Source organism: Pinus tabuliformis, chromosome 9, assembly GCF_031772625.1.
Source record: "Pinus tabuliformis cultivar Carrire ecotype Pingquan chromosome 9, CPIR1, whole genome shotgun sequence".
Lineage (NCBI taxonomy): Eukaryota > Viridiplantae > Streptophyta > Pinopsida > Pinales > Pinaceae > Pinus > Pinus tabuliformis.
The window spans coordinates 628,387,121-628,401,369 of NC_142307.1; positions in this window are offsets into that span (position 1 = coordinate 628,387,121).

Here is a 14,249-nt window from a genome sequence, read left to right on the forward strand (position 1 = left end):
CATAGTTATTTTCAAGAACCCAACATAGTTTCTCTATCATTTAAGTACAATGTTATTATGCATTTGTTTTGAAGGAAGTATCATAACAAAGTTCTCATGCATTTGTTTTCAAGAAAGCATCATAATCAACCTTTTTTTTGGGGCATAAGAACTAAGATAGTAGTAATGGTAGCCTTTTATGCATTAAACCATGCAATTAAATCAAATTATCCAATATGAAACACACAGATCATTTACCTTTTTACTCACCAAAACATCTAACCTTTGCAAATTATCCAAATAAGATTTGTATGACTTATATTATCTCTATGCATTTCATCTATGCATAGGTTATTATATTTTCTCATAACTAAGTATTCTTTCTCAAAAAAACTCTCTTACCCATGAGAATATTTCACAAATTACCCTCTCTAATCTATATTCAATTCCAGGAAAATGACTACAAAATCCCTTTTTAAGAAGAGAGCACGCATCCTATCTTTTCTTACATAAAAGTCATATGTAATGTTATATAAAGACAAGAAAGGTTACTTATATTTTAACGCTGAAACAATCTTTTTCTATATATAGTAGTAACAATCTTTATCTACATGTAGTAATATATTTTCTCTACCAAGAAAAATAGATAATAACAATCGTTATCTACATGCAATAATATATTTTCTTAACCAAGAAAAATATATAAAAATCAATCTTTATCTACATGTAGTAATATATCTTCTCTACCAAGAAAAATATATAATAACAATCTTTATTTACATGTAGTAATATATTTTCTTAACCAAGAAAAATATATAATAACAATCTTTATCTCCATGCAATAATATATTTCCTTAACCAAGAAAAATATATATAAATCAATCTTTATCTACATGCAGTAATCTATTTTCTTTACCAAGAAAAATATATAATAACAATCTTTATCTACATGTAGTAATATATTTTCTTAACCAAGAAAGAGATATAAAAATCAACCTTTATCTACATGTAGTAATATATTTTGTTTTTACTATATTTATTTATTTTCGGAAATCTATCATAATTTCTTAATCTTTCCATGCAAAATGCAACAACATGATATTTTCCAAAAATCTAAAAAACAATTTATTCTTCTCCACAAAGAATGCAACTACTTATCTGTTAGTATAATATATTTGGATAATCTCTTGCAGACGAGAGAAAAACACCGCGCCTTTCAATAACCCATGATTTGGAAGGTTGTTGGCATTATTTACGATTGGCAACTCTTTCTTTACCCACTATGAAGAGGATACTTAGGCCATCAAAGAGTATCTATCGCCAAGCTACTACGCTTAGAGCGATTATATTTCCCTCATATTTTGTTTGTGCAGGTATTTAGCAATGAAAACTACACGAGTATAGAGCATCATGTGGTGACTACCAAGGAAAAAGGGCGAATATTAATGGCGGCATTATGCAGTTTTTTCCTTTCTGTTGAGCTTATAAAATGAGTCGATTCACCCAAGTACCAAACTTCAAGTGTCCTGACTATATGTTTCTTAAATAATTTTTCCCCCATCCACTCAAAGGAAAGAAAACCATTTAACCTGCTCACATTGCTCCAATCATTTTATCGGAACAAATAATGCTAGTTACAAGAAGTTCTATAACTACTTCTTGATTCCACACGTTAACAAGTTAAATAATAATATTATGTAATTACATGAGTTTTGGTAGGTATATTACATACTTCCCCCCTTAAAGAGAACACCGTCCCCGATCTTCATCTATCACTGGGACTTAATTGCTACTCTATATATAAGAATCCAAACCACCGAAAATGAGATCCTTTAACTTCAAAATGAAGGATTCCATTTCCACCGAATACCAAAAATAAAAAGAAATAATGGTGATCTATAGTCATAAGCATTTATAAAGTCTGGAAAACAAAGCAATTTTGACTTTCCATAACTTATCCGCTATTCAATTATATAGAAACAAAACAAAATATCTATACCAACTTACTATTTCTTACCAATTACTCTTACAAGTTATGGTCACTTTTACGCAAGCACTTCAATAGTGATTGGACAACCCATCAACACTCCATGGTAAGTAACGTGTAATGTATGACTAACAAATTCAATGACATTAGTCACAATTTTTTTAATCAAATGAAATACTTTTAATTATCAATCAATTATGCAATGACAGGTGATATTTAAATCACAGTACTTTTACAAGTTCTTAGAGAGCACTAACACTCTAATTATCAAATTGATAAATCACTCCACCACGTGCACACTGTCTTAGGTCCCATTAGAGACATTCACACAGAACTTCTAAAAGTACCCATAGAGAAGCTAATGCTCTTTGATCATCAAAATGACCAATAAATGCACCAAGTGCATATTGTCCTAGTCCTTGCTAAGACATTCAAAATATTATTAATAAAAAAAACTTACACTTTCAGTAATTCCTTTCTGAGCACTAGGCTCATTTTATGTAAAATATGTACATAAAATATTTACACAATTATATATAAAATTCATTTTTAACATAACATATAGCTGATTAGTTAATTTGTTTAGCTATGAGAACGACAATAGGTTAAAGAATGCTCCTCCCAACCCATGGGAACTGGTTTCCACAACCAGATCTAGTCATTTTCGCATCGAGGCAGTTCTTTGACAGAGACCATACCAAGTCTAGTAAAAAATTCCACTAGGAAACCACCTCAAGAATTCCAATGACCACATAAGGTCCAATATAAGATTCCTCTTGGAAGTGTCCCGCCTATTCCTCTGACATTGTCCCATCTGTGAGGAATTTTGGGCCTCCTCCAACAGGCTCCAGATCAACAGAGTTGCCTCAGGCTTTTTATGCTTTTCACCATCTTGGCCAACTCTTATCCCTTGCTAAGATCATTTATCTCTAGGGAGAGGAAATCTGGGCAGGAAAGTGCCATCAACCCCTCTTGGCATGAAACAGCCATCAACCGAAGGCCTTCTGGGCTTTCACAATTGTCTGGCATGTTAAATTTCTCTCTTTAGCACTCTTTCCCATAAAAATTTACATAATGAACCATATGAACATTATCATTAACAAAATAAACGTGCATTTACACCATGCATTTACACTTAACCCTCAACATGGGTCCACAATATCTAGATTGATAGGACACATAACTAACATACATGTTGTATGCATTCCGATTTTCCAAGTAACACAATCATGCATATCATATAACATTATACTTTCTTATTTACGGTTATAATGTGATTTTACCTTGACAGGTTTTCTTGTGGCCATTAAGCTACCACTACTTAATGCCATCAACAACATGAGTCATAAATATGCATTATTTAACAAGTATTCACTTTCTGAATCATTTCCAATTTCCACAGTGTATTGTCATTAACAGACCCATACATGAAGTAACTACAATAATCACTTGTTTACGAATTGTAATAATCTTAAATCAAATTCAATTCATGCATATAAGTTTTATTAGTTAGTCGTGAAACACTAACCAATCACAACTACCAACCATCTTAATGCATCCATGAAAAAACTTAATCAATAATTAGTTATTACAATCAAGTCTCACTACTTGATTCATTGTTTATTTTCAATATCTAAAGGGGTTCATCGAATGCCCTTTTAAAACACTCTATTGTCCTATTTAAGGATGTTCCACATATTTACATTCATGCATTCACTCATTAAAAGTAGTGCATGTAACTTTCATGTTCACTAAATGTATCATTAATATTTCCATATTTGAAAAAGTTGGTAGTTAATTGTCACTTTCCTTAGTGAGTGTTGAATATTGTTGATAAGTGTGAAAAAGGTTTTATTATCTTTTACCCTCATCAAGATTCAAATGTCACGAACATAGTTTTGTAGCAAACTTCATTACTTACTACTTCTTGCAGTTATAAACATGAATCACACATATCATGTCAAAAGTAGTCTATTACATATATTAATATGTAGGTTGTTAGATTCATACCTGATTTGATGATCACTAGTAGCGTAACTTGATTTCCTTTCTGATTAAACATTCCCAAAGGCGATATTGCTGCAACCTTTATCTCTGATAACACTTGTAACATACCCCGGTAACCTCACATGAAAATGTAGGGAGTCAGAATTTTTTTTACACAAATACCCACAAGTAATTATCCAAATCACTATTCCACATTCCTCATTAACCATTAGATATAATGTTTATTAGTACATAAAGTTACTTTCAATAGAAGACAATAAGTTGCATAAGCATTAACAACCATTGTTGTAGTACTGTTGTAGTATATTAACATAAATTGTCTGATGAACTTTGCATCCATTTCATGATTCCCTTAACTAGATTAATTAATCACATTTTGAAATTATGATTATCACATCAGATAAGGAATCAACATCATCAAACTGACACAATAATCAATCACATCATTGAACACCGATATACCCAGGAAACCCCGTAGGGTGATTACCAACAAATGCTTAATTTTATTATTAAACGCTTGTGAGGGTGTTCACCCCTCACTTAATGGATTATAAGGGATTCCATCCCTTATCCATTCTTATAAAATATTATAATGAAATATCATTAAAATACCACATACCTAGATAAAAGCTATTACAATTGTCATGAAACCATTTACCTACATATCACCACTCTCTACATCATTGTGGCATGATTGCTCCATTAGTGTACCATTCCGCAAATCGTACTCATGAGCATGGGTTATTAGTTCTTTATCTGCCACAATGTTAAACATAATTTTTCTTTTGCACAAATCACAATCCTTTCTTCTCATTATTGTCATCAACAATCTTTAGTAACATGATTAGATAAAGTATTAATCAATCAATAATCATTCTTTAAAAGTGATCTTTTAACATCTATTAATGTGCATACATGAGATGTAAATATAATATCACAACATGCTTCTTCTAACAACATTGAGCATGTATAACAAATAATTATTAAGCATGTCAAAGTTATTACCCCATTACTATGATCATACTCACACCAGCACACATTCATATTCAAAGGAAACCACTGTAACCATCCATTTCACTTAAATGATACTAGAAACTTATTTTTGTTTTCATGCATGTAATTAAATAAAAAATTATTCGAAGAGAGCTAGCCCCTTAGCTTCTTCTTTCTACATGTAACTAAGTAATATTTTCAATAAAGTAGATGTTCCCTTCTAAGGGGAAGCTAACATGATAACATTATTATCATGCATGTAAATGTAAGCCCATTTTCAAAAAGCATATTCCTCAAGATAAAGCTATTTATAAAATCTTTTGTATGCACAAAGACATGCATTCCTCTAAACCAGAACTAATGTGTTAGTCATTATTTCTTGCATGTGGACATATGTATTTAACAATGGAAAGCTAATACATTTATTCCAAGTAACTACCTATTTTAATTTCCATAATACTTATTCTCTTCTGCACACAAATACATGTTTCTCCTTAAAATAGCTAACACAATAGTTATATTTTCATGCATATAACCAACTATCGTTTCTATGCATCTTTACATGTGTTCTTTTCACATAGTTATTTTCAAGAACCCAACATAGTTTCTCTAGCATTAATGTACAAACTTATTATGCATTTGTTTCGAAGGAAGCATCATAACAAACTTCTCATGCATTTGTTTTCAAGAAAGTATCATAATCAACCTTTCATTTGGGCATAAGAACTAAGATAGTAGTAATGGTAACCTTTTATGCATTAAACCATGCAATTATATCAAATTATCCAATATGCAACAAACAAATCATTTACCTTTTTACTCACCAAAACATGTAACTTTTGCAAACTCTTGCAAATGAATTAACACAATTAACTTATCTTACCTTTTTACTCACCAAAACATGTAACTTTTGCAAACTCTTGCAAATCAGTTAACATAATTAACTTATCTTTCACCCACAAGAAAAACATATTCTTTCCAAAGAAGATTCGTATGACTTATATTATCTCTATGCATAGCTATTATGTTTTCTCATAACTAAGTATTCTTTATAAAAGAACTCTCTTACCCATGAGAATATTTCACAAATTACCCTCTTTAAAATATATTCACTTCGCTCCCAGATGCGGGTGTGTAACATTGCATTCTGTACATGGGCGGCTTGGTGGGTTGCCGCATGGCTTATTACCACCACCATCCGGCCTTGCGTGATGCCAGTCTTTAAGTCTTCTGCTAACATCTTCAATGCTGCGTTAATGCAGTGCGTCCCTCCACACCAGCCTGCAAGTTCATCTTTCATGGCGTCCCTCCAAGAATTCATTCATGCTCCTCCCCTGCGCTCGTGTTGTTCCCTTGCTGCCATAGAGCCTCGGTCTCAGACCAGCCCAGGGAAATGTTGTGCTCTGGAATTCTGTGTTGATTTATAGCTGGGATTTCATGTTTCACAAAGCCCATTCTACAAATTCAGTTGTCGCTCATCCTCAATCTTTCCCAATGATCCTCTGTGAGCTGAAGCTAGGCCCTTTCAGTCTCCCCCTGCCTTCACAGTACTGCTGCCTGTTCAGCACCTCCTGCTCTTTTCATTATGCCTAGATTGTGTTAGAGAATGCGCTGCAGGAGGGGAAGTTCCCGTGGGCATGTTATCCGCTAGCCCTCCTCCTCTACTTCAGACTCCTCGTCTTATTCCTCAGACTTTTGCTCTGACTGTTATCCCGTTACCAGGAGTGGTCGTGGACGGGGTCGAGGGCAGCATAATTCAGCAGCATGCTCTCATAATTCTCAATCTCACACCGCTCGTTTTCAGTTCCCCTGTACACTCAGTAATTTCTCCTTCATAGCTTCAGTCACCATTGAGCTTCGAAAGGATACTTCTAGTCTAGTTGCTGTGACACCAGGGGTGACTCTGGAGACGAGGGCGGAAGATAAGCATGGCACTTCTCAGATTGACAACAAGCAGAGTAAGGATCTTGGTGGCACTGCAACCCAAGACATGAACATTCATGCTGGTCCGAGCGTCCCTACTGGTGGCGGTTCTTCAGGAAAAGAGGGCCATCCCTCTGAGGATGAAGATCCCTACAAATATGGGTGTCACATCATTGAAGAGTCGCCTTCCACCTCTCATGAAGCTTAATCAGGTTTGTGATCAATGGTTTTTGATTCTCTGTTGCTTGAAGGTGCTCAATTCCCTCCTGTTTTATAGTCATTATATGCTCTACAGTTCTCATGCTCAGACCTTTTTTCTAAAGTTAAATTTTTGGTTTCCCCTGCGTGGGCGGCATTCTTCTGACTGTGTCTTTGGGTCTCAGTTATGGTTACATTTGTTTAATGGGATAGATTTCAGTTTTGAATTGGGCAGCGCTTCCCTGTTTATTTGTATGGGCAAAGTCAACCTGTTTTGGTCTTTGAATTACCTCTGGTCAATCTTCAGTTTTGATATTGGCGTATTATGTTTCTATGAACTAGTCATGGTCATGGTCCTAGAAGCTCTTCTGGTCAGTCTTCAGCAAGTCCTTTTGGTCAGTGTTCAACTATGTAATGTGAGCATGCTGCATCTCTGGGCTAGACTTCTCAAGGCCACTACCTCTTTGTAAAATTATTTTTGTATCAATATAGGAGTAGACAAATTTAGAAATATATATATATATATATATATATAATATATATATATATATATATATATATATATTCACTTCGAGGAAAGTGACTAAGAAATCCCTTTTTAAGAAAAGACCATGCATCCTATATTTTCTTACATAAAAGGCATATGCAATGTTATATAAAGACAAGAAAAGTTACTTATCTTTTAACGTTGCAACAATCTTTTTCTATATATAGTAATAACAATTTTTATCTACCAAGAAAAATATATAATAACAATCTTTATCTGCATGTAGTAATATATTCTTTTAACCAAGAAAAATATAAAAATCAATCTTTATCTACATGTAGTAATCTATTTTCTCTAGCAAGAAACATATATAATAACAATATTTATCTACATGTAGTAATATAATTTCTTAACCAAGAAAAATATATAGAAATTAATCTTTATCTACATGTAGCAATATATTTTCTTTTTACTATATTTATATTTATTTTCGGAAATCCATCATAATTTCTTAATCTTTCCATGCAAAACACAACAACATGATATTTTCCAAAAATCTAAAAAAACAACTTATTCTTCTACATAAAGAATGTGGTTACTTATTTGTTAGTATAATATATTTGGATAATCTCTTGTAGAAGAGAGAAAAACACCGTGCCTTTCAATAGTCCATGATTTGGAAGGTTGTTGGTGTTAATTACGATTGACAACTCTTTCTTTACCCACTATGAAGAGGAGACTGAGGCCAATGAGGAGTATTTTTCTCCAAGCTACTACTCTTAGAGTGATTGTGTTTCCTTGATCTTTTGTTTGTGCAGGTATTTAGCAATGAAAACTACACGAGTATAGAACATCATGCGGTGATTATCAAGGAAAAACAATGAATATTAATGGCGACATTCTGCAATTCAGGCCTTTCTGTTGAGCTTATAAAATGAGTCGACTCCCCTAAGTACCAAACTTCAAGTGTTCTGACTATATGTTTCTTAAATTATTTTTCTCCCATCCACTCAAAGGAAAGAAAACCATTTATCCTGCTCACATCACTCCAATCATTTTCTTAAGTCGTTCCATAACTACTTCTTGATTTTTGAGGTCAATGAGTTAAATAATAATATTATGTAATTACATGAGTTTCGGTAGGTATATTACATACTTTCCCCCTTAAAGAGAACGCCGTCCCCGATGTTCATCTATCACTGGGACTTAATTCCTACTTTATATATAAGAATCCAAACAACAGAAAACGAGATCCTTTCACTTCAAAATGAAGGATTCCATTTCCAACGAATACTAATAAGCAAAATAAATAATGGTGGTCTATAGTCATAAGCATTTATAACTGCAAAACAAAGAAATTTCCACTTTCCATAACTTATCCACTATTCAATTATATGGAAACAAAACCAAATATCTATACCAACTTATCGTTACTTACCAATTACTCTTACAAGTCATGGTCACTTTTACACAAGCACTTCAATAGTGATTGGACGACCCATCAACACTCCATGGTAAGTAACCTATAATGTATGACTAACAAATTCAATCACATTAGTCACAAAATTTTTAATCAAATGGAATACTTTTAACTATCAATCAATTATGCAATGACAGATGATATTTAAATCATAGTACTTTTACAAGTACTTAGAGAGCACTAACACTCTAATCATCAAACTGATAAATCACTCCAACACGTGCATGTTGTCTTAGCTCCCACTAAAGACATCCACACAGTAGTTCTAAAAGTACTCATAAAACAGCTAACGCTCTCTGATCATCGAAATAACTAATAAATGCACCAAGTTCATACTGTCCTAGCCCCTACTAAGACATTGAAAATATTATTAATAAGAAAAACTTACACTTCCAATAATTCCTTTCTGAGCACTAGGCTAATTTTAGGTCAAAATGTACATAAAATATTTACACAATTATATATCAAATTTGTTTTTAACATAACACAGAGCTGATTAGTTAATTTGTTTAGCTATGAGAATTTCAATAGGCTAAAGAATTATCCTCACAACCCATGGGAATTGGTTTCCACAACCATAACGAGTCATTTTCACATCCAGACAATTCCTTGATAGAGACCATACCAGGTCTAGTACAGAATTCCATTGTCCAACCAACTCAATAATTTCAATGACCACATAAGGTACAATATATGATTCCTCTTGGCAGCGTTCTGCCTATTCCTCTGACAGCATCCCATCTATGAGGAATTTTGGGCCTCCTCCAATAGGCTCCAAATCAACATATTTTCCTTAGGATTTTTACGCTCTTCACTAGCTTGGCCAAATCTTTTCCCTTACCGAGATCATTTATCTCTAGCTAGAGGAAATCAGGCAGGAAAGTGCCATCAACCCCTCTGGACAGGAAACCACCATCAACCCAAGGCCTTTTGGGCTTTCACAACTGTTTGGCATGTTAAATTTCTCTCTTTAGCACTCTTTCCCATAACAATTTACATAATGAACCATATGAACATTATCATTAACAAAATAAACATGCATTTACACTTAACCCTCAACATGGTTCCAGAATATCTATATTGATAGGAAACATAACTAACATACATGTTGTATGCATTCTGATTTTCCGAGTAACACAATCACGCATATCTTATAACATTATACTTTCTCATTTATGGTTGTAATGTGATTTTACCTTGACAGGTTTTCTTGTGGCCATTAAGCAGCCACTACTTAATCCCATCAACAACGTTAGTCATAAATATGCATTATTTAACAAGTATTCACTTGGACATTAAGCTACCACTACTTAATCCCATCAACAACGTTAGTCATAAATATGTATTATTTAACAAGTATTCACTTTCTGAATCATTTCCAATTTTTCTGAATCATTTCCAATTTCCACAGTGTTATTAACAGGTCAATACATGAAGTAACTACAATAATCACTTGTTTACGAATTGTAATAAGCTTAAATCAATTTGAATTCATAGATATAAGTTTTATTAGTTAGTCGTGAAACACTAACCAATCACAACTACCAACCATCTTAATGCAACCATGACAAAACTTAATCAACATTTAGTTATTACAACTCTCACTACTTGATTCATTGTTTATTTTCAATATCTAAAGGGGTTCTTCCAATGTCCTTTTAAAACATTCTATTGTCCTATTCAAGGATATTCCCCATATTTAAATTCATGCATTCACTCATTAAAAGTAGGGCATGTAACTTTCATGGTCATTAAATGTATCATTAATATTTCCATATTTGCAAAAGTTGGTAGTTAATTGTCACTTTCCTTAGTGAGTGTTCAAGATTGTTCATAAGTGTGACAAATGTTTTATTATCTTTTATCCTCATCGGGATTCAAATGTCATGAACATAGTTTTGTAGCAAACTTTATTACTTACTACTCCTTGCAGTTATAAACATGAATCACACATATCATGTCAAAAGTAGCCTATTGCACATATTAATATGTAGGTTGTTAGACTCATACTTGAGTTGATGCTCACTAGTAGCATACCTTGATTTCCTTTCTACTTAAAAATTCCCAAATTCCTTAGTGCTGCAACCTTCAGCTCTGAAACCACTTGTAACATACCCCGGTAACCTCACATGAACATGCAGGGAGATAGATTTTTTTTAATACAAATTACCCATAAGTAATTATCCAAATCATTATTCCAAATTCCTCATTAACCATTAGATAGAATGTTCATTAGTACATAAAGTAACTTTCAATAGAAGACAATAAGTTGCATAACCATTAACAACCACTGTTGTAGTATATTAACATAAATTCTCTGATGAAACTTGCATCCATTTCATGATTCCCTTAACCAAATTAATTAATCACATACTTGGCATTATGATTATCACATCAGATAAGGAATCAACATCATCAAGGAATCAACATCATCAAACACACAATAATCAGTCACATCATTGAACACCGATATACCCTGGAAACCTTGTAGGGTCAAAACCAGCAAACATTTGATTTTATTATTAAATGCTCGTGAGGGTGTTCACCCCTCACTTAATGGCTTATAAAGGATTCCATCCCTTATCCATTGTTATAAAATATTACAATAAAATATCATTAACATACCACATACCTAGCTAAAATCTATTACAATTGTCATGAAAGTATTTGCCTACATATCTCCACTCTCTACATCCTTGTGGCATGATTGCTCCATCAGTGTACCATTCCGTAACCCGTACTCATGAGTATGGACCATTAGCTCTTTATCTGCCACAATGTTAAACATAATTTGTCTTTTGCACAAATCACCATCCTTTCCTGTCATTGTTGTCATCAATAATCTTTGGTAACTTGATTATATAAAGTATTAATCAATCAGTAATCATTATTTAAAAGCGATATTTTAACATCTATTCATGTCCGCATACATGAGATGTAAATATAATATAACAACATGCTTCTTCTAACAACATTGAGCATGTATATCAAATAATTATTAAGCATGTCAAAGTAATTACCCCATTACTATGATCATACTCGCACTAGCACACGTTCATATCTAAAGGAAACTACTGTAGCCATCCATTTCACTTAAAGGATACTAGAAACTTATGTTTGTTTTTCATGCATGTAATTAGATAAAAACTTATTTGAAGAGAGCTAGCCCCTTAGCTTCTTCTTTGTGCATGTAATTAAGTAATCTTTCCAATAAAGTAGATGTTTTGTTCTAAGGGGAAGCTAACATGATAGGCATTATTATCATGCATGCAAATGTAAGCCCATTTTCAAAAAGCATCTTTCGCAAGATAGAGCTATTTATAAAATCTGTTGTATGCACAAAGACATGGATTGTTCTAAATGTGAACTAATGTGTTAGTCATTAATTCTTGCATGCAGATATATGTATTTAAGAAAGGAAAGCTAGTACATTTATTCTAGGTAACTAGTTGTTTTAATTTCCATAATAAAAGGAAAGCTAGTACATTTATTCCAAGTAACTACTTTTTTTACTTTCCATAATACTTATTATGTTCTTCACACAAATACATGTTTCTCCTTAAAATATCTAACACAATAGTTCTATTTTCATGCATATAACCAAGTATCGTTTCTATGCTTCTTCATATGTGTTATTTTCACATAGTTATTTTCAAGAACCCAACATAGTTTCTCTATCATTTATGTACAAAGTTATTATGCATTTGTTTCAAAGGAAGTATCATAACAAAGTTCTCATGCATTTGTTTTCAAGAAAGTACCATAATCAACCTTTCTTTTGGGCATAAGAACTAAGATAGTAGTAATGGTAACCTTTTATGCACGTGTTTCTCCTTAAAATATCTAACACAATAGTTCTATTTTCATTCATATAACCAACTATTTTTTCTATGCTTCTTCATATGTGCTCTTTTCACATAGTTATTTTCATGAACCCAACATAGTTTCTCTATCATTTATGTACAAAGTTATTATGCATTTGTTTCCAAGGAAGTATCATAACAAAGTTCTCATGAATTTCTTTTCAAGAAAGTATCATAATCAACCTTTCTTTTGGGCATAAGAACTAAGATAGTAGTAATGGTAACCTTTTATGCATTAAACCATGCAATTAATCAAATTATCCAATATGCAACACATAAATCATTTACCTTTTTACTCACCAAAACATGTAACATTTGCAAACTCTCACAAATGAATTAACACAATTAACTTATCTTTCACGCACAAGAAAAAAAAATTTACTCACCAAAACATGTAACTTTTACAAACTCTTGCAAATGAATCAACACAATTAACTTATCTTTCACCCATAAGAAAAACATATTGTTTCCAAAGAAGATTCATATGACTTATATTATCTCTATGCATTTCATCTATGCATAGGTTATTATATTTTCTTTTAAATTCTTTCCTAAGAAGATTCATATGACTTATATTATCTCTATGCATTTCATCTATGCATAGGTTATTATATTTTCTTTTAACTAAGTATTCTTTTTCAAAAGAACTCTCTTGCCGATGAGAATATTTTACAAATTACCCTATTTAATCTATATTCACTTCCAAGAAAATTACTACGAAATCCATTTTCAAGGAAAGAGCATGCATCGTATCTTTTCTTACATAAAAGGCATATGCAATGTTATATAAAGACAAGAAAGGTTATTTATCTTTTAATGCTGCAATAATCTTTTTCTATATATAGTAATAACAATCTTTGGTAACATGATTAAATAAAGTATTAATCAATCAATAATCATTCTTTAAAAGCGATCATTTAACATCTATTCATGTGCGCATACATGAGATGTAAATATAATATAACAACATGCTTCTTCTAACAACATTGAGCATGTATAACAAATAATTATTAAGCATGTCAAAATAATTACCCATCATAGTCGCACTAGCACATGTTCATATCTAAAGGAAACCACTGTAACCTTCCATTTCACTTAAAGGATACTAGAAACTTATGTATGTTTTTCATGCATGTAATTAGATAAAAACTTATTCGAAGAGAGCTAGCCCCTTAGCTTCTTCTTTGTGCATGTAACTAAGTAATCTTTCCAATAAAGTAGATGTTCCTTTCTAAGGGGAAGCTAACATGACAAACATTATTATAATGCATGCAAATGTAAGCCCATTTTCAAAAAGCATCTTTCCCAAGATAGATCTATTTATAAAATATG